At 38.0% G+C, this 21395-nt stretch overlaps 1 long non-coding RNA gene across 1 annotated transcript; it reads right to left on the minus strand.

Moving 5' to 3' along the window:
- Positions 1 to 9316: 9316 nt before the first annotated feature.
- On the minus strand, positions 9317 to 21130 carry LOC309642411. Its single transcript, XR_014253173.1, has 2 exons — positions 16151 to 21130; positions 9317 to 16102 (listed from the first exon to the last, which is right to left on the minus strand). It is a non-coding gene; the product is annotated as an uncharacterized lncRNA (long non-coding RNA).
- Positions 21131 to 21395: the final 265 nt, after the last annotated feature.

Raw genomic sequence — 21395 nt, forward strand, 5'->3', positions numbered from 1 at the left:
ATTTTTCTACCATTTTATCCCTTACACATACAAGATCATGTTTTAAAGTACAGCTTGAAGTGAGATGAGGCTAAGTGACTGAGTTTTGTTCAGTGAAATGTAAGCAATGGATATATGGTAAATCATTAGTGTCTTTCCAGTGTATTAGTTTTCTAGGGCTGCATAACAAAGTACCATATACCGGATAGCTTAAACGACAAATTCTCACCTATATGCACAGATGTGTAGAATAGATAGATAGATAAACAGAGAGATGAATAGCATTTTATAAGTATAAAGAAATATATGGAAGCATGAATACTAATTTACTTGGTTGACCCTGAGGAGAAGAGGGGAGTGGTAAATGGGTGTGGGAAAACTCAAACAAACAAACAAAGTGCATAGAATAAAGTTTTAAAATTTTAATCACATTCAAAACTTATGCAAACATGTATTTATGTCATGTATGTAAAGATAATCAGTGTAAATTTGTAAATTAAAAATATAGGGATCAAGAAGGAATTATCCGCATGTTGAAAGAACCTATACAATTATAAATGTGTTAATATTACATATTACATCATCATGTGTAATGAAACTTTCCACCTCTCGCTATCATAATGTCTGGCATCAAAAATTCAAGGGAGAGAATAGTCTAGATGAAAAATACTTTAAGAAACTCTTTGGGGTTGGTGTAGGGGTATGAAGCTTCTAAACCTGCTTATCAATTGATGCTAAAGTAAAAAATGGAACATTTATTTGTTTTTGTGATCAATCTGAGATGTAGGGAATAAGAAACAAATGGAAAGAGTTTATGAGGAGATAGCAAATTGAGATTTGGAACTCTGTAAGCTTTACCATATGACTCCTTCCTGTAGCCCCCAAATAATAATTAAATTTATTAAGAGCCACTCCTTCCCTTCCCAAAGGCAATTTAGACATCTAAAAATAGCCCCTTATTTTGTTCTAAGGGCTTTAAAACTTAAATGTTCCCATGGTGTTTTACAATTTCCTCACAGCCCATATAGATGGTGCAGGTGATTAAAATCTTAACATGCAGCTATCGCAAAATAAAACAAACAAAACCCTTAATTCACCAGAATCCTGCTTTTTAAAAAAATTTGTTGTGTTTTATTTTGTTTGAGTTTTTAAAAGGCACTAATAATTTGTTGCCGGATCTATAAGGAAGTAACATTTCATGGACAGGACTTTATGGCTTTGAGTCTATCGTCATTCAAATCTTTCTGAGAGTTTTCTCAGGTTTGCAGTTTAGGGACGCAAGAATACTGTCGAGGAAAATGTTAATATTGCATATTTTATAACATTAACATTGTAATGTGAATTTGTAATGAACTCAGTAACTCTAACAATGGTTGCCAACATATTGACCTGAGACACAGAATTATTCATAAAATAACTTGAAGTGTGATTGTGAGCTTGATTTTATATTTTAGGCCCATAGGCTGTGATCTTATGAGATAATTAGCTAAACATCCCTGGCCTTGAGCTTTAATAAAAACAGAAGATAGGATAAAATATTTCTAGTCTTATTCTAGGAAACGTTCATATATTGTTATATAGGCTAGAATTAAATGAAGAGCTCACAGTGTCAACAATCCCAAGCTCTAGGGCTTTGTGAGCTTTTATGAGCACAGTTCAAAGATACAAGATTTTAATTTTATGAAAAACAATAATTACACTTGTTGCCTACAGATTAAGCTTCCTCATAATTAACCTTCCAATTACCCTCCCATCACTTTCTTTTTAAGGACCACAAAGACAAATGCTACCGCTTTCTTTTTTTAACCAAAGAGTGAGCTTTATAAATAACTATAAAAAGTCATCTTCAGATAACTAGATTAGCATGCTCAAGAATCAGAAGCTCTCCAAGTTCCTAAGATAAAATACAGTAACCGGTTAAAAGAGAATGAAAAATGTCAAAATCATTTTAGAATCTGTAGTTTTTATGTTTTCAGAAAAATTAAATGTGAAGACTCAAGAAATTCTTAGAAGTTATAATTGGTTTAGTTATTAGTCTCTAATGAAAGTATAAAAGAAACTTTGACAAATGGTTATGGTTAGGCCCAATTTTGCCTTTTGTTCATCATAAACGTTGATAACTTAATAGTATAAAATATCAAATAGAATATCAAATTTGTTATCTTTAAAAGTAAACAGTATGTCTAGTTGAAATGTTATCTTTTAAAAATGCAATTAGTTTTAATATTTGAGATTGTTATTTTTTCATAGATTTGAATATTCTTTGCTCAGGACAGGCAAAGCCATACTTATTTGTCTAAGCTGCTGTTAGGTGTCTGATCTATGACCTAAAGATTATAATGACTAGGTATTATTATCAAAAATAACTTGTATATTTTTATATTCAAGTAATCTTAAAATGGATCATAAATTAACTCTAATATGACATTTTAATAATAATATAACTTTAACTGAAATATTATAGAAATAATTGTAGATCCACATGCAGATGTAAGAAATAATACAGATAAAGCCTGTATACCCTTTTCTCAGTTTTTCCCAATAGCAACGGTTTATAAAATGACAGCACAATTAGGATATTGAGATTGATACAATCCACTGATCTTATTCGGATTTCCCCAGTTTTACTTGTACTCATTTATGTGTGTGTCTTTACTTTGATAAAATTGTATTAAATATGTAGGTTCATGTAACCACCACTACCATCACAATACAGAATCAAGGTAACAGGAGAATTCCATCACCACATGTATCCCTTAGGTAGACATTTTAAAACACCATCCCTTCCCCTCTACTCTACTACCACTTCATTCCACCCTTATCCTTAATCTGTTTTTCATTTGTAAAATTTTGTCTAGATACTCTAATTTTGAGGAAACGTTTTTATTTTTAAGGTTTTTTAAATTGAAGTCTAGTTGATTTACAATATTGTGTTATTTTCAGGTGTACAGTACAGTGATTCAGTTTTATATATATATATATATATATAGTTATGTTTTATATATATATATATTCCTTTTCAGATTATTTTCTCTTACAGATTATTAAAAATATTGAGTATAGTTCACTGTGCTACACAGTAGGTCCTTGTTGGTTATTTATTTTATATATAGAGTGTGTATATGTTAATCCCAACTTCCTAATTTATCCCTCCCCCCACCCTCTTTCCCCTTTGGTGACCGTAAGTTTGTTTTCTATGTCTGTGAGTCTCTTTCTGTTTTGTAAATAAGTTCATTTGTATCATTTTTTAGATTCCACGTATAAGTGACATCATATGGTATTTGTCTTTCTCTGTCTGGCTTACTTCACTTAGTATGATAATCTCTAGGTCCATCCATGTTGCTGCAAATGGCTTCACTAATACTGCTCAGTATTATTAAGTGAAGAAAATAATCATGCCTACCTTTAGGGTCATTACCCACCCACCCCCCCGTGAAAAAAAAATTAAAAACCATAGTAAATCATAATTATGGTTTTGAATATTATTACCCATGCCATATCCATCCTTGTTTTAGTAGCCATGGCCCTCTAGGTGTTACCAGACCAAACTTGGGTCTGTTTGCCCGCGCACAGTGAAGCCAATCTACTGACACAGGGCTGTGGGGAAGGAAAGTGCAGCATTTATTGCAGGGCACCAAGCAAGGAGTCCAGGGCAGCCAGTGCTTAAAAGACCCGAAGAAGGCTTTCAGGGAAAGGTTTTTAAAGACAGGTTGAGGGAGGGGAGTTGTGGGGTATGTGATCAGTTCATGGACATTCTTCTGATTGGTTGGTGGTGAGGTAATCAGGAATCAACATCATCAAGCTTCTGGTTCCAGCCAGTCTGGGGTCTATGTGCTTATGGGCAATCTCATTTGGAGGAAGTTAACTTCTTCCACCTGGTGGGGGTTTCAGTGCCTGCAAAACAGCTCAAAGGACATGACTCAGAATATTACCTATAGCCCTTGAGGAGGAACTAAATGTCCTTGACTTTGTTTAAAGGCTAAACTATTACTCATTTGTCTTGCTTGACTGTTTTCCTTTCTGCATTTTCTCACTTCTCTGATTAAATTGATTCGTTGACTAAATTTTTCTACAGACAAAAGGCAGTGGAGGACCTGCTCTGGGCAGGCCCCATAGGGTCCTGCTCGGTTACATAGAGGTGTCTGCGTTATCCTAACACAGTAAAAATACAAATGGCCTATAGAATACTGATGATTTGTTTTTCTTTCTTTCTCTCTCTCCTTCTTTCTTCTTTTTTTTCCCTCTGTAACAGGGAAGCCGTTTCAGCCAGACCACTTAAGGTCCTGTTCTGGGAAGATACACAGGCCCTCTGTGTGGGTAGATCTCCCAGGTGTCTCTCATTATTGGACTCCCAGGACTGACTGAGAGGGCAGGAGCACAGGAGATCTGGCTTCAGGGGAATTAGCAACTCTGTTTAGGAGCGGGATGCACCCTGCCAGCCTGATGTGTTTCCGAGAAGCCCTCACCTGTGGCCAGTTTATTCCTACCCGTCCAGAACACGGGGAACTATCCCAGGAAGCCGTGAGGCTGAGTCAGCGTCATTTGCGCACGCGCAGCATCTTGGGAGTCCACACACCAGCCTCAGTTTTGAGAATCTGTGCGCCTGTTAGGTAGGGCCTGGCAGCAGCCACCAAGCAGCGTCTCTGGGCCAGCAGTTCTCTGCAGCGTGCTGCAGCAGCCGTCAGACCGCATGTGGCCCTGCTGTCCTTATGGAACTTGGGGCCTGTCTGACAATCTTGATTCGCAGCTGTCTCCCACCTCTTGCAGCCCTGGTCAGGCCTCTAATGGCTTCGGAAGTCCTGCGAATTCTGGCTTCAGGGGAATTAGCAACTGTGTCCTGGAGTGTGTTGGACGGAGACAGCCAGTGTGTCCCCCAAAGGTCCCCACCTGTGGCCCAGCCTATCCCTACACGCCTGGACCTGGGACTCTTCCCGAGGAGCCTGGAAGCACAGTGACACAGCACGCGCCGGTGGAGTTCGCTCTGCTCACCGAACCTCAGGCACCAGGACCTTTAGCTCTGCGTGGACATGGGCTGCCCACGCCCAGCAGGCCATCTTCTTGGGCCAGCGGTTCCCCGGACAGCATGCCTGATACAGGACAGTGAAGGTCGTTTGAGCCAGACCAGTTTGGCCCTGTTCTGGGAAGATATACAGGCCGTCTGCGGGACCCAGGTCTCCCAGGTGTCTTCATCAGCGGACTCCCCTGCACGGCCCAGGAGGAAGGTAAGGAGTTTCCGTGAGAGCTGGCTTCAGGGGAATTAGCAACTCTGTTTAGGAGCGGGAAGGACCCTGGTAGCCGTATCTGCCCCCGAGAAATCTCCGCTTGTGCCCTATCTCTACATGGTCCAGGCCCAGAGACGGATCCTGGGAGCCTGGATGCTGAGTCAGCAAGGTACGTGCATGCGCATTTCGCTTCTGTGCACCTGCGCAGGTCGTCGTGCTCTCTAGGCTTGTTGGGTAATCTGCCGGCCTTTGCCCACCAGGCCGTCCTCCTGAGGCTAACGCTCCGCTCCGCCCCCACCCCGCCCCCACCCTGCAATGCGACATTGATGAGGTTTGAATGGTGGTAACCCTCAGCCCTCGTATGGTGCTTGTCCTTATGGGACTTGAGCTGATTAAAAAAAAAAAAAAAAAGAAACTTTATTTTTTAGAGCAGTTTTAGCTTCACAGTGAAATTGAGTGGCAAATAGAGTTCTAATATGCCCTTTACCTCCGCAGAAGCACAATCTCTCCCACTGTTCTTTTTTTTACAATTGTAAAAATGGTGGAAATTTGCATAGAAATCCTGAGAAACTATGCAAAAATTATTGCATCATTAGAAGAAATAAACTATAAAAATCCAATGAAATCCTGTGATGACTAAGTTGAACAGAGGAAAATGAAATAGAAAAGAAATAAGAGCAAGACACTAAAGTACTATTTATTAGTTAAATTTATTTTTTATTGAAGTATAGTTGATTTACGATGTGTTAGTTTCTGGTGTACAGCAAAGTGATTCAGTTATACACACATATATGTATTCTTTTTCATATTCTTTTCCATTATGGTTTATCACAGAATACTGAATATAGTTCCCTGTGCTATACAGTAGGATGTATGTGTTCATCCAATCTATATAAAATAGTTTGCATCTGCTAATCCCAAACTCCCAATCCATCCCTCCCCCACTTCCACCCCGCCTTGGCAACCATGAGTCTGTTGTCTATGTCTGAAGACACTAAAGGACTATAAATAGAAGTACTGGATGCAAACAATTTAAATCAAAGTGGAAAAATATAAAATAGGAAAAATATGTTCCCATTATGAGCACTAATGTATTTGGTTAAGCTTTTCCAGCTGCAAGTACCTTTCTTTTCATTTGCTTAATCATGTCCCACATAGTCAAAAGGCGATAGTTCCAAAATTGATCTTTTTTAACACCTCTAACAAGCTATGGGTACACGTTTTGACTAAATATCCTTTGGTAGATATTTTCAGGTTGCAGTGTTTAGTCAAAGATAACATGTTGCTCTAAAGAGTTTGATCATTGGGTGGTTTGATCATGAGATTTTTCAGATTGTTTAATACAAATGAATAATATATTTTAGCATTTTATTAATAACGTTGAGAATATTTTTAGTATTCAGAGACAGATTTCCAATAATTCCATAAAATTCCATTCCAAAAAAAAATGTATCAAATTATAATCTGTAAATCTGTAGATAATGAATCTGCAGATTTATAGCTAGTTTAATATCAAATGTGTGACTAGAGCCCTAAACTGAGTGTTGTTCCTTTGGTTAATTGTGTCCTTGTAGAGTTGCAGTCTTTACAGATGTTATGGAATAAAAGTACTATTTCTTATACTATTAATTTAGAAGAAATGATGAAAGTTTGGAGTCTAAACACTACCATTTTTTTTTCAGTTGAAATGAGAAAATGTCAATTTCTTATTTATTTATTTTTTATTAATTTTTGGCTGTGTTGGGTCTTCGTTTCTGTGCGAGGGCTTTCTCTAGTTGTGGCAAGCGGGGGCCACTCTTCATCGCGGTGTGCAGGCCTCTCACTATCGTGGCCTCTCTTGTTGTGGAGCACAGGCTCCAGACGCGCCAGCTCAGTAGTTGTGGCTCACGGGCCTAGTTGCTCCGCGGCATGTGGGATCTTCCCAGACCAGGGCTCGAACCCGTGTCCCCTGCATTGGTAGGCAGATGCTCAACCACTGCGCCACCAGGGAAGCCCCTCAATTTCTATTTAAAATTAAGTAGATGGAAACTGATTTTTGGCTCACTGCTTTATGCTAAAAGGACCCGCTTAGTTGTAACTAATTAACAGATACTGTTAGATATACAAGCGTGTTTAAATCTATCATTTACATTTCTTTTAATTCCTATATTAGACAGAATTGGCAATGTTATGCTGAAGTAAGAAATCGCTCCAGATATCTCAGTGGCTTGACATAAGTTTTTTTCTTGCTAATTCTACATATCCAACATGAGCCAGCAGGGGGATCTGCTCACCTCCATGTTAACAGGCAAAAAGGTGTCAGCATCACCAAAGCAAGATCAGATGCACAGGATGGCACCAGACAGGGGTACACAGCTGAGTGCAATCTGGGTGCCCTGAGACTAATGAAAGAGTCAAATCAGGCGTGTGAAATGATTAGTGCAGTTGAATTTGGACTAAAAGGTGGGTTAAGTCAGAGAAGGAGGGTTGATATTGGGTAATGAGAATAAGATAGGACTTACTGGACTACCTGGTTGATAGGAGTGAGAATACGCACAGGGACCCTAACCATCTGGGACACTGGAACAGGTGGGGTGTAGTCATCTGGTTGATGTTGACAGAAGGAAAGTAGGTGAACAACGCCACACTAAGCCTGACAATAAATTGTACAGCTCCCAAAGGGCAACTTATGCAATTGAAGGCTTGTTCAAATGGTGTATTTGAAAGGGGTACTTAGTAATCAACCAGTACATAACACTCTGGATGGGATATTTTAGCTTTTTCAGGATGTAGTCATTAGAGCAAAAGATGTGCTTTTTTGGGGTTGGTTTGTTATTGAGCTCATCAAATTTGACTCAAGAAGCAGAACCACTGCCTTAGCGTGAATAAGGAACTTCCATGGGAGGTGACTAGGAGTTGAATTTCTCAAATTATTGGGGATGTGCTCATGGAAATGGCATTTGTTTGGATCTAAAACACTAGATAAAATTGAGAGACTTAGTAAGGTGAGGTGGGGTTGAGGGAATACATTTATCTTATAGAAGGAACGTTTTATTAATGTTTGAACTCTTGAAGTTGATACTTAAAACAATTGAGAGACATCTCTGATGGACTGGATCAAAGCAATTATTACAGTCAAGGTGAGACATTATGCAGTCCACCTTTTCAAGCTGTAAGTTTTTTTCCTCTCTGATTTGTCTTATTACATATAAAAGTGAATAAAGAACTTCGTTTTATGTAAATATTATATGGCATTATATAAGAACACTGAGTGTGAAGGTGGTGGCTTACTGCTGTTTTCCAACTTTCTATGCTTAAACCTGTGTAACTACTAATTTTTTCAAACCATGTGATAGTTAATCAATTGGAGGCAGAAGAGAGGATAGCAAAACCCATTGGAGAACATTCACTTTCTCTTGAGAGCAATAGAACACAGCTTCCACTTTACAACAGTGACGGAAACAGCACCATTATTGCCCTTTTACTATTTGTAAAATGGAGCATTTAATTCTTAAGAAATCTTTTAAATATCCTGCTCTTTAATCTTACTGTTTCTCACAAAACCAGGAATGTTTGGTTCATATGAATTGCATCTTTCATATTTCCTTGCTTATATTAAACTGTTTGAAAAGTTTTATTGATAATGTTTTAACAGATACTTAAATCTATTATTTTATTATCAAACATGGAGCATAAATCATTTTCATAGTTATTTAAACATTTAGTAAAATGCAACAAACCTCCACATCTATAACTAAGAGGTTTTGGGGGAAGGCTAGTGTTATGTGAAATAATTTGCACCTGTGCTATCAATCGGGAACATTCCTTGTTTAACTCTAGAGACTGGAGAAGCAGATGATTACATGACCCAGAGACCCCATTGCAGGCCCATTTACCATCTCCATCCAGACAAATGAGTACAGGCTTCATCAAGCTTTTAAGGAACTACAGAGAAAAGTTTCAAAATCATGGTTCTTCGTGCATGAAAAACCTGAGTATTTTCAGCATCATGTATTTCAGTTTTGCAGAGAATATGAATGTGATGGTAAAGAAGAATTGTAAATTGGCAGTAAAATGAAGTTATTTCCAACAATTTTAATTTAAATTTAAGTCTGTGGTGTCGTAGGGTCTTTACATTTTTCTCATGGTTATGCCTAGTATTGTCTCACCACTTAGAACAGAAATTGGAATATGAGAAAAAGAATATGGGGAGGGTAAGAAGGTAATGGATTTGAAGGAGATGGGCACAGCTGTTAAATTGGATTCGTCTGGAGTTCCATTATATGTTGTGCTTCCAGTCTTCCCTCTTTATCTGTCTATCATCTATACATTGTTAGGAATCAACTTCATGGCACCCCTTCCAGGAAGCCTTCCATGACCTTCAAGACTGAGTTAGAGTTTGTGATTATAAATCCATAAACATTTTGTATTTCCCCTATCCTACATAGCTCTTAACACTCAGAATGTTGTATTATAATTTCTTGCTTTCCAGATGTATGCGTCCTTAGACAGGAATTGTATCTGACTCACTAGTGTTAACCTCATGGTGGTTGTGTAATAATTGATCAAGGAATGAATGGTTATCACTCAACCTGGAAGAACTGATTCGACTGTATGCACTGGGCTGCAGTATATTTGTCTTTAAAGAAGGGTAACATTGAGGAAAAAGGAAACACGGCTGGATATTCAAAGTCAGAACATTTGGAAAAGAATTTTTCTTTACGCTTTTGTATTTTGGAGCAGTGGAATGTATTCTTGACTTAGATCAGGATTTGATTTCTAATTCTGGTATTTTGATGGCATCTACATCTGTGTGCTGTTGGCAAGCTTCCTAACCTCCCTGGACACCTGTTTCTGTATTTGTGAAAAGAAGGCCCTTAACTTGATTTCCAAGGTTTCTTTGCACACGTATACTATTATTATATGAATAGCAAATTGATATCAGTGACAGGGCTAGTGAGCTTCTTGTTGAGGTGAGGGTGGGTATTGCCTTGTTTTGTCAAATGTCAGTAAACTCTAGTGGAAGCAGGTAACATTGAGAACCCTCCTTATTTGTGGCAAAAGGAATGTTGCTTATTCCGTATTATTGCCAGAGATTGAGAAATGGAAATTATGATTGAGTTGCTTCTGAATCACATAGATCTAAAGACTTTAAAAGAGGAAGTTCCAATATGCAATGAATTACAGACCAAGCTAAATTGGGATTACTATTTACTGTAGATAAACCACCATTGGACAAGTAGAAGGTGAATTAGGTGTAACTACTACTGTAACAAAGAGCGCCAATAAAAAGGTACTATTAAAGAACAAATAGTTGTTACCTCGGTATACGAAAAACTGTGGATGCTCAAATCTCATAATTGGCCCTCAGTATCCATGGTTCCTCATCCACATATTCAATAAACCACAGATTGTAAACATAATTATGTAATCTGTCGTTGATTGAATCTGAGGATGCAGAACCTGCGGATACCTAGGACCACTGTACACCATTTTCTTTCCTTCACAGTTGTCCTGGGATGGTGTGGGGAAGTTATCTTCCACTCAGTCATTCAGGGAATCAGGTTCCTTTCAAGTCAGTGCGCTATTCTAGGGTACGTCGTCATCTGTTTGATTAAAGCTGGATTGCTGTGAATTCTTGGTTTCAATTGAGACGTGTGTGGGATGGGAGGTGGTTGGGAAGAGATGAATGCAGAGAGGCACATGTGCAATGTTTTAAAGTCAAGGCCTGGTTACATTTCACACTTAGAAGCAAGGGGAATGGTGGAATGTAGTTGGTCCCCAACTTCCTGGTTTCCAGGAAGAAGGGGAGAGTGGACTTTGGTGGATAACTTAAAATCTCTACCAATTTTATTGCTTTCAGTAATTAGAAGGGAAATGGTCATGTGCCTCAAAGATGCAATTTGAATCATCATTGTACTTTTTTTTTTAACATATCCATCATCAAATTACAAATATATAATTCCATGGTTAAACATTTTTATAGCATAGCCATACAGTAGAATGCTATGTAGTTCTTAAAATGCTTTTGTAAATGAATAGTTAATACACTGGAATGAGTACACCATATGTAGCTAATTTAAACTAGCAAGATAGGAAAAAAGTTATACAATGGAATAATTTTTATAAAAATATTCTTTGGTTAAGTAAAGCAAAGAAATTAGAAAAAGTCCAAAACGTTAGTGTTATCTTTTTTTTGAGGCTTAATTTTATTATAGATTTTCTGTTAAAGTCATAAGGTTTTTTCAAATATTTTGTTAGTTGCCATGTCTTAAATCATAGACAATCTTAACCCTTCAGCAGCAGAGAGTTTCCCATTTCTCTTCTTGTTTTTATGAATTTGTCAAGAAATTACCTTGTTTTCAACCAATAGTCAGATCTGGTGTGTTGGATGGAGCACTAAGCATGGAAACAGAAGATCTCATTTTGAATCTTGACTCTGATATTTGATAGCTAAACATTTTCTTGGAAAAATCCTTTAACCTCACTGATTGCCCATTTTCATGTCAGGTCAGTTCAATGGGGCTAAAAGTACATGCCATATGGAGTTGTTAAGAGCAGTAAGTAAGATAACAGGTGTGAAAGAATTTTATAAATGGTTAATTGATACTAATACTGCTAGAAATTAAATTTAGATTTAGCAAATATTTAAATGGCAATGGACTCCATGTGAACTTGGCTCATTCATATTGGCTCACATGCCCTAATTAATTATAATAAGGCAATAAATAAAGTTATTCTGCTAGATTCAAATAACTTCAAGATAACTTGTTTAGATAGGCTGATGGTGGGACTGTTTAAAGCTCTTCTAATAACACTGTTGTGTCCAACTTCCAAAGAAATGGCTAGTGGTCCTAAAGTTCACTTTTAAAACAAACAGTATTCTGATAAAGCTTTTCTATGTATAATTTTAAGGTAAGCTTTAAAAAAAGTTTATAAATAACATAAGAGAGTAAAATGATGCAAATCATTTAGCCCTCCTGGAAAATCCATAACAGCATCATGTTTTTAATTAAAATATAACTCACATGTAATGCAGTGCACAGATCTGAAGTATGAAATTTGATAAGATTTACAAATGCATAGAACCATGTAACTCACATCTTATAAAGATACAGAATATTTCCATTTTCATTACTTCAGAAAGTTCCCCTGTACCTTCCTCCAGTCAACATCACCATATTCAGCCGCTGAGATTATTCTTATTATAATAGGTGATTTTTACTTATTTGAACTTCATAAAAATGGAGTCATACTATATGTACTTTTTTGTGTCTACCTTCTGTGTAACAATGTTTTGGTGATTCATCAATATAGTTTTATAAACCTACTTATTCATGATTATTTTTGGTAGAATTTATCATATTTGTGCCTGTTTTCTCTATTTATATATCCATGTTTTCTAAACTTTCTCCATTGAACATATATTTGCGTAATAAGCAAAATTCAATAAACATATTAATAGGTGAGAATTTTGTAATGACCCAGGAGAAGTTAAATTTACCCACACTCAACTTCAGCTGTTGACTCTGATAGAATTAGTGATCTATTTGGTCAGTAGCCAAGTAGACTTATGAAAGCAAATAACCCAGAAAACTTGGCATGTAGAAAGGAATGGTAATTGTGACTTATGGTCCTCTTTCAATGATACAAGAGCTGTTCTCATAGTAAAGCAAATGCATATTGTAACATTTTTGTATAAAGTCTTATCACAAAGCTCATAAAAGCACATAAATGTCTTCCCAAAATCAGTGAAGCAAAATGTCTGAAATGAGTGCAGCATTTAAAAGATAAGCCCTTTTTTCTTATCTAAATGGTTCAGTTGGTTAAAAAAAAACCTCAGTGATTCATTATTTATCTGCCCTGAGTTTGATTCCAGATTACTTTTGGTCACAACCAAATTAAACGAGGGAGCAAACTTTTCATCATGGGAAATGCTCACTTTTCTTCGATAATGGGATATTTTACTTTTAGAGGCCATTTTTCTACATGATTATGACAAGTAGCCATTTTAACTCCTATTTTTATTTTTTAATCAAGTTTAGTTCACTTTCATTTATAAACCAAAATTAAAGAGATTAAAAAAAAAAAAGAAGCCTTGATGTTATCATCAGTATTCTCATCTTTTATTGCCAGGTTGTGATATGTCCACTACGGATGTATGTAGAAACACATATGGCAGTCACCTTGTAAATAAGATAATCTGATCTACAACTCAGTTACTTATTGGCCCTTCTCTCATTAAAGGAAACTGTCCTTTAACCTGTGGGTATAACCGGAAGGTTTGTCGTGGATTCTTTCTTGCCCATGTAGTCCCTGGAATGTCGTCATGGTGCACTGTCATTGGGCATTAGCTGTGGGTCACCTCTAGTAGCACTGATCACCACCCAGAGATCTGAGTCATTGCTTACTACTTCTGGCAAGTGGCTATTCTTTGCCTGATCCAGGAGATAGGATGCGCCAGCCTTTCTTATATTTTTGGCTCCTAATTGCTTTAGTCTCCCAGCCTGACTTTTGGGATGCACTAAATCTTAGTTTTAGTCTTGTCTCAGTATCTGCACAAATCTGCTATATGGCTTAGCTTTTGGGAAACTGAGTAACTGCATATATATTTTAACATCATAGAAGTGTTATTGATGGCACAGGCACATGGTGAGGGCTGTGAAGGATATGGGAAGCCTCCCATGTTTATGCACACTTTTCAGTTGGGTGTTCAGAAAGAAAACACAGCTTAAAACATACTCCAGAATTACCGGTCATATCGAGAGAGATAATGGGCCTCTTTATCATCATTCTTCAGTCATAGACAAACTGCATGATATGCAAGAAATTTCAGAACTGCCTTATGATATTCAAATAAGTTGGAATAACTGCAATTACATGTAAAAAGCACTGCTTGAGACAAATAGCTTTAATACTGTACTTTGCAGTTAACATTAGTTACATAGCTATGAACTAAATGGTTTACTAATACCAGGATAGACATATGAGCAATCAATGCTGGCCTTGGAAAAAATAGTTCATTTTACCAGAACTTGCTGAAATTTCTTGTGAGGGCAGGTATTTTGTTACATAATGCTTGCTTGATCCTCCTCCTATTCTACTCCAGGAAAAAAGGTAAAATGGGTATATGTGCACCAAAAACTGAATTGCAGTTGGAAATTTGGAGACAGTTTTATTATCTTGAAACTCAAGTTTATATCTCCATTACCACATATTTCTGTGTGGGGTTTAAGGACAAATTTTTCTCAAATGTGTGAAACATTAAGGACCTGCAAATGTATTCGAAATAAAAATAAGTTAGGGTCTTAAATTTGCTTCTGAAAATAGTTTGCATCTTCTGCAAGCAGTGCACAAACCTTTGGGGAATGCATCAGTAAAACTGTAACATCACTACATTAGTTAGGGTTTTCCAGAAACAGAACCAATAGGAGATCTGTATCTATATCTCTATCTGTATCTCTCTATTTCTCTCTCTATATTCCCCCCCATAAATATCATATATATGGATTTATTATAAAGAACTGACCTGTGGTAATGGAGGTGGAAAAGTCTCAAGGACTTCAGGGTGACTCAGCAAGTTGTAGACCCAGCAGAGCTGATAGTTTAGTTCCAGTCCAAGCCTGAAGGCCTGAGAACCAGGAGAGGCAATGGTGTTGTTCCTGCTCAAAGACTGGCAGGCTTGAGACCCAGGAACAGCCAGTGTTTCAGTTCAAATTCGAAGGCAGAAAGAAAGTTGATGTCCCGGTTTGCAAGCAGTCAAGTAAAAGGAATTTGTTGTTACCTGGGGGAGGTTGAGCCTTTTTATTCTCTTCAGGCCTTCAACTGACTGAGCCTCAGCCGCCTTAGGGGGGGCAATCTGCATTACTCAGACTTCCAATTTAAATATTAACCATATCCAAAAATACCCTCCCAGAAACATCCAGAATAATCTTGACCAAATATCTGGGGACCCCATGGCCCAGTCAAGTGGATACACAAAATTAATCAGCATAATCACCATCAACATTTGGTTCAGGAGGTAAAGAGGAGATACTAGAGGAAAAGAATTCTTAACAACTTAGTGCCAACATAATCAGCAGCAACAGGAAACAATAGACGCAGAACTGATATATTTCACTTATTCCACTCACCTGTGGTTGGACGTGAGCTTTGACTTAGCGTTGCAAATGTGCAGTTTAGGGGCTGCAGAAGCCATTAGCTGGTGATTGTGTTGAGGTTTTCTTCCTTTCTCTTTAGTGCTAAACTTTAAAAAATCTAACCTGTTATATTTTAGGACAGTCAATTGTATTATAATGGTAACAGTATAGTATAGCCTATAGTCAAATATTATTTCACAATTTTGAATATAAATTAAGATATACAGTTGATCCTTGAACAGCAGGGGTTTGTGTGGGTCCACTTACATGTTGATTTTTTAAAATAAATATATTGGAAAATATTTTGGAGTTTTGTGACAATTTGAAAAAACAGATGAACTATGTAGCCTAGAAATATCAAAAAAATTAAGAAAATGGTATGTTATGAGTACATAAAATATATGTAGATACTAGTCTATTATTTACTGCCATAAAATACACACGAATTTATTATAAAAAGTTAAAATTTATTAAAATTCACACACACACAGACCATACATGGCATCATTTGCAGTTGAGAAATGTAAATAAATGTAAAGGTGAAATATTATAACTGCATAAAATTTACTGTAGTACACACTGTACTACTGTAATAATTTTTTAGCCACCTCCTGTTGCTACTGTGGTGAGCTTAAATGTTGCAGGTATTCACTTAAATGCCACGTGATGCTGATTTTCTCTGCCTGAGCAGTTTCTCTCTGGAGTAAATTGTGTATCACAGTAAAAAGTGATCTCTTACAGTTCTCATGTATTTTTCATCATGTTTAGTGCAATACCATAAACCTACCATAAACCTACTAATACTACTAATAAACCTACTTTACCATAAACCTACTAATACTGTGGGACCCATACAAAGTGCCAGTAGTGATGCTAAAAGTGCTTCCAAGAAACAGAGAAAAGTCATGACGTTACAAGAAGTTGAATTGCTTGATATGTACCGCAGATTGAGATCTACAGCTACAGCAGCCTGCCATTTCAACAGAAATGAGTCCAGCATAAGGACCATGTTTAGAATGCAGCTTAGCTTTTATGTGGGTGTAGGAATGCTATAAGAAAGGCATACCTATAGACTCTAATGTGATTCAAGAAAAAGTGAAGTCATTATATGGCAACTTAAAGCAAAAGAAGGTGAAGGGTCTAAAGCTGGAGAATTTAATGCAAGCAAAGGGTGGTTTGATAATTTTAGAAAGAGGTTTGGCTTAAAAAATGTCAAGGTAGCAAGAGAAGCAGCTTCTGCAGACCAAGAGGCAGAAGACGAGTTCCCAGATGCCATTAAGAAAATCACTGAGAGAGAATATCTGCCTGAACATGTTTTTAATGCAGACGAAAGTACCCTATGCTGGAAGAAAAAAAATGCCACAAAGGACATTTATTTAGTAAGGAAGAGAAGCGAGTACTAGGATTTAAGGCAGGCAGGCAGGACGGGATAGGCTAACTCTACTGTTTCATGTGAATGCAGTTGAGTTTATGGTCAGGACTGCCCTTATATAAAGCTGCTAACCCCTGAGCCTTGAAGGGAAAAGAAACACCAGCTGCTAGTCTTTTGATTGTGCAAGAAGGCCTGGATGAGGAGAACCCTTTTTTTCTGAATTGGTTCCATCAATGCTTTGTTCCCGAAGTCAGGAAGTACCATGCCAGTAAGGGACTGCCTTTTAAAGTTGTTTTTGGTTTTTTCTTTTTTTTGATATTAGACAATGCCCCTGGCCACCTAGAACCTCATGAGTTCAGCACTGAAGGTATTGAAGTGATCTACTTGCTCCCAAACACAATGTCTCTAATTCAGCCTCTAGGTCAGGCGGTCATAAGAACCTTTAAGGCTTATTACACACAGTACTCTAGGGAAAGGATTGTAAACGCTATGGAAGAGAACCCCGGTAGAGAGGACATCATGAAAGTATGGAAGGATTACATCATTGAAGATGCCATTGTTATAGAAAAACCTGTGAAAGTTATGGAGCCCTAAACAAGTTATCAAGCCTGCTGGAAAAAAAACTGTGTCCAGAGGTTGTGCATGACTTCACAGGATTTGCAACAGACTCAATCAAGGAAATCATGAAAGAGATTGTGGATATGGCAAAAAAGGGGTGGGTTTGTGTGAAAGGTTTCAAGGTATGGATCTTGGATAAATTCAAGAGCTAATAGGCACTACACCAGAAGAGTTAACAGAGGATGACTTGGTGGAGATGAGTGCTTCCAAACCAGTGCTAGATGGTGAGGAAGAAGACGTAAAAGAAACAGTGCCAGAAAACAAATTGGCATTAGACAATCTGGCAGAAGGGTTCTGATTATTCAGGACTGCTTTTGACTTCTTTTATGACATGGACTCTCCTATGATACAGGCACTGAAACTAAAGGAAATGGTGGAAGAAGGATTGGTACCATATGGAAACATTTTTAGAGACATGAAAAAGCAACAAAGGCAGTGAAATATAGTATGGATGTGTTTCTATAAAGTCATACGGAGCGTGCCTGCCTGCCTCTCCTACCTCTCTTTCCACCTTGTCCACCTCTTCCACCTCTGCCACCCCTGAGACAGCAAGACCAGCCCCTCCTCTTGCTCCTCAGCCTACTCAACATGAAGATAAAAACTTTTATGATGATCCCCTTAATGAATCCTAGCTAATTATAATGCATACAGTCAATAAACTTGTCTGTATGGCAAGAACCGTATGTTTTATGTCATCATTATTATCACCTAAGTATCATTGTGTAGAACATGATATGTAAGACTTGTATTGCAATGGATAGCCTATCCTTACATAGGCATAAAATGAGTGATATTTAATATAAAATTAATAGTGTGTTAGTTCACTGTTTTATAACTTTGCTTTCAAAGAGTTACATTACTGAACAGTATGCCCCTCTCTCTCATAATTGGAGAAACTGTGTATCAGCCTATTATGACAGGTTATTTTTAAATGTAACAATGATTTCAATACTGTATTATGAATATGATTGTATTAATAATACTAAATGCCATCAAATTTTTATAATGATTCACTCATTAGTGTATAGGCTAGGCTGCCATGAAGCAATCATATTGATTACACTAGGCTACCATAAAGCAGTCATAGTGCTACTTCTTTATTATCAGTGCATGAATTAATTGTTATACCTGTAAATAATGTGAAAACGAAATCCATGTTTATCTTTTCATTTTTGGTGTCCATCGTTAGCAATATATATAACATCTACACTGTTTTGTATCGTATAGGACAATATTGATATAGGTACTGACAGATGATTCATCTTGTAAACAGATGATGTAAACTTACAGTATTGATAAATATAGTACAGTACTATAAATGTATTTTCCTTATGATTTTCTTAACATTTATTTTCTCTAGCTTACCTTATTGTAAGAATACAGTATACAATACATATAACATACAGAATATGTTAGTCAACTGTTTGTCATTAGTAAGACTTCCAGTCAACAGTAGGTTATTAGTAGTTAAATTTGGAGGGAGTTATATGTGGAATTTTGACTGCACGGAGGATCAGCACCCCTAATCCCTATGTTGTTCAAGAGTCAACTGTAATCTTATCTCAGAAGTTAATTCTGCGGTAAAGATATTCAGCTTCAGTCTTTGCTTGGTTGAAGTTTGATTTAAATACTCTGCCTTTCAGCATTTGACTAAAATGTATTTTTGTTGTACATATATATATATATATATATATATATTTTTTTTTTTGCTGAAGATTAAGGCAATTCCAGAAAGGCATTACATTATAAGAATTTCCAGTTAAAGTCCCAGCAAACTAGGTCTTACCTTTGGAGCCAGGAACACAGTCTCCAGGGCACTGACCTCCCTCCTGACTCAGCTCTGTTGCCCTCAGGTTGCACATGCCTCCTAAGTATCCTTCTGTTCACTCTCCTCAGTGTGCAACTCCAGTCCCTCTCCACAGTGAGTAACCTGCTCTGGAAGGATCCTTCTGCAACCGCTAGGTGGCGTTTCGGGGGGCTCTGAGGAGCTCTGGTCCTTTATGTCTCAGTGCAGAAAGAATTCAGTGAGACACAAAGTGATAGATAAGAAGTGATTTATTAGAATGGGATGCTTGTGAGGCTTACAAATGGGTGGGCGAGAGGGTGCCACATCCTGAGAACTTAGTGGGCTACAGTTTTATAATCAAAGGAAAAGTGGGGAGGGAGAAAAGACCACCTTCTTCCTCATTCTTGAGTAGATGTCATGCTTCCATTATCAGCTCCTCCTTCAGGTTGGATGGGGGAGTTTTCTTGTCCCTACATGGTCAAGCCAGGACTGTCATGGCACTATGGAAAAATTACTTAAGGTCTCAGTATAATGAGGGTCTTTCACTTTGAAATGTCACCTTTCCATAAATTGTTGTTTTTTATGTGTGCAGAGAGCATGTCCTAAGTGTCATGAACTTACTGAGTTCACTGGCAGGATGTGGGTCTCATGCCACCATTGTTTTGTTGTTTGGGGGCATGTGTTATGCTTCTGTTGCGTGGTTTTGTTCCTAAGCAAGCCTGCTTGGCTTTGTGGTTAAGCAAACCTGCTTTCCTTAGTAATCACTAACTTACAGAGGTCTCCCATACTTTTTTTTTCTTTACTTACAGTCCCCTAGTGGGATTAACTATTTAATCACCGACTTTGTCTCTTTACTCTGTCCCTATCACTTCCATCCTTGCCCATACAATTCTCCAGCTCTGGGCTACACAGCCTTAAAATATGCTCGGCATTCATGCTGTCTGACCCCATGCTTTACAGGCACTGGGGGTGGGAAGAAAGTGGAGGTGAGGTGGGAAGATGGGTTCCTATGCTCATCCAGTGAGGCAGAAAAATGCCCTTCCCTCAAGTTGCCTTTTCAATACTTCCTCTAGTTGGGGCTCCAGACCTGCTAGCCCTTTACCGTTATTATTAAATTAATGACACATTAATCACCTCTTCCAAGGGCAAATATTATTTTTTAAAGTTATTTCATATTGAGAGATATGAAGGTTTTCTTCACATTGAGACTGTGAAGGTCTCTGGTGTATGTTTGGAGTCATTGGGTCCCCATTGTTCTGAGGGACTCTGTCTTTACTCTGTTTTCAAGGCCCAAGTGAATCATAAAAGGGTTATATTAGCCATTAACGTCTACTTTTACTGGGATCTAGGGACAAAATCTCTATTAAATTATGTTCTTTTGAGTCAAAGCTTCCCTTTGATAGAAAAAAGGGAGACTGGTGATGACCCATGGCTATGTCACTGTATAGAGAATCATTTTTTGGCCACATGGCAAATAATTATCTATGGAAAGAAAAGTGAGAAATTATCCTACTCCCAGTGGGTCTGATGGGGTCATCAGAGAAGGCTGTAGCTAGAGAATCCCTTTTCAGAGGAGGGGATAGGGACAGCCTGAGTAAAGAGTGGGCACTGTGTGGTTAGTGAAGGTCTCACTTTCAAGGTTCAGCAAAGATGGAAGGAGGAGCTTTCTGGGCTCTGGTTCTGCATGTGAGGAGCTTGAAAGTTGCTACTCTGTCCTAACAAGTAAAAAGCTGAACAAACTGAAAAGTCAGCAAATCTGCCTAGATCTTTAAAAGAAGTGAAATCACAGGGCAAATCACTGTGGCCCAGATTTGGGAAACTGACAGGTAAATACAGATAATCATAACCCAGCAGAGCAGAAAGCTCTGCAGGAACCAGTGCCAGGGTAGGAAAACCTGACCGGTAATGGACAAATTGCTGGAGGCTCAGTGAGGGCAAGTCTGAGATAAAATCTCCAGGGGGACCCAATTTTGGGAGAACCTCACATTTGGGGGAGTTTTATTTATTAAAGCTCTACTGGGCTCTCACGGTGAATATCAGGGAGATTACGGCGCTCGCGGGGGCCGGAGGGTGGCGGGGTCGGGGGGGTGGGGGGTGGGGCGGGAGGCGAAAAGGAATTGTTTTGAAATAGTCCAGAGCATCTGTTCTTTTCAAGGCCTACCCTCAGGGGAAACTGTTTAACCAAAACCTAACCTGCTGGGATCTTATCAGAGCGTAACTAAGCCGGGGGAAGAGAAACACCCAACTCCAGCTCACTCTAGCCGTTCTGCCCCACCTAAGGGTGCTGGAGCAGGGGCTGA

The sequence above is a fragment of the Balaenoptera physalus genome (assembly GCF_965194825.1).
Source record: "Balaenoptera physalus genome assembly, chromosome: 14".
Taxonomy (NCBI): Eukaryota; Metazoa; Chordata; class Mammalia; order Artiodactyla; family Balaenopteridae; genus Balaenoptera; species Balaenoptera physalus.